The 674-nt window shown below is 42.4% G+C and overlaps 1 protein-coding gene across 1 annotated transcript in view; it reads right to left on the reverse strand.

Moving 5' to 3' along the window:
- The window catches only part of LOC109482201, an 18,579-nt gene that overhangs the window by 9,054 nt on the left and 8,851 nt on the right, over nucleotides 1–674 (reverse strand). The window lies entirely within an intron of this gene.

Here is a 674-nt window from a genome sequence, read left to right on the forward strand (position 1 = left end):
AGCGACACCAATTTTGAAAGGGTAGCCCCGCCCTGTTGCATTTTGTAGCAGATTCGTGGGGCGAACGTTGGATACACGCGGCCAATGGATACAGGACTGGCCAATATAAAGTCCCCTTGCCCCACCGAATCTGCTTGGAGATTAGATAGAACAATACAAACATAGCGAGCATACGTGTGGCTCCCACTAAAGGCGCGGTCACATTTCCCAACCCAGGGCCCGGCCGGGCAGTCGTATGGAACGAAAATTATGATATAAGACCGCAAAACACAAAAAAGTTATAGAAAATTAACCATGAACACTAGCCGTGTATACTCCTAATACAAATTGTTTATTTTTCGGTCACACAAACAACCTGGCTTGGAAATGTGACCGTGCCCTAAGCAGATGATCTCTCTGTAACTTCTGAATTCTCCCTTTATCCATGAACCTATAAAAACACTCCTCGCAAATTAAGTTGGTTAGCAGTAAATAACAAGATGCAACCTACGTGAATAGTTTTATCAGGTTGGTAAGACACTGAGTAAAGAGACTCTTTTTACACAACCAAGAAGAAACGAAGAGCAACATCCAACAGCATTTTCCATCTGCAATTTATTCAATTGTTGTATTAAAACGTCGGCTGAATAAAAGACTTGGTTGCGTAAAAAGAGTCTCTTTACTCAAGATGCAGC

This window comes from Branchiostoma belcheri, unplaced genomic scaffold, assembly GCF_001625305.1.
Source record: "Branchiostoma belcheri isolate BF01 breed outbred unplaced genomic scaffold, Haploidv18h27 scaffold6, whole genome shotgun sequence".
In the NCBI taxonomy this organism is placed as follows: domain Eukaryota; kingdom Metazoa; phylum Chordata; class Leptocardii; order Amphioxiformes; family Branchiostomatidae; genus Branchiostoma; species Branchiostoma belcheri.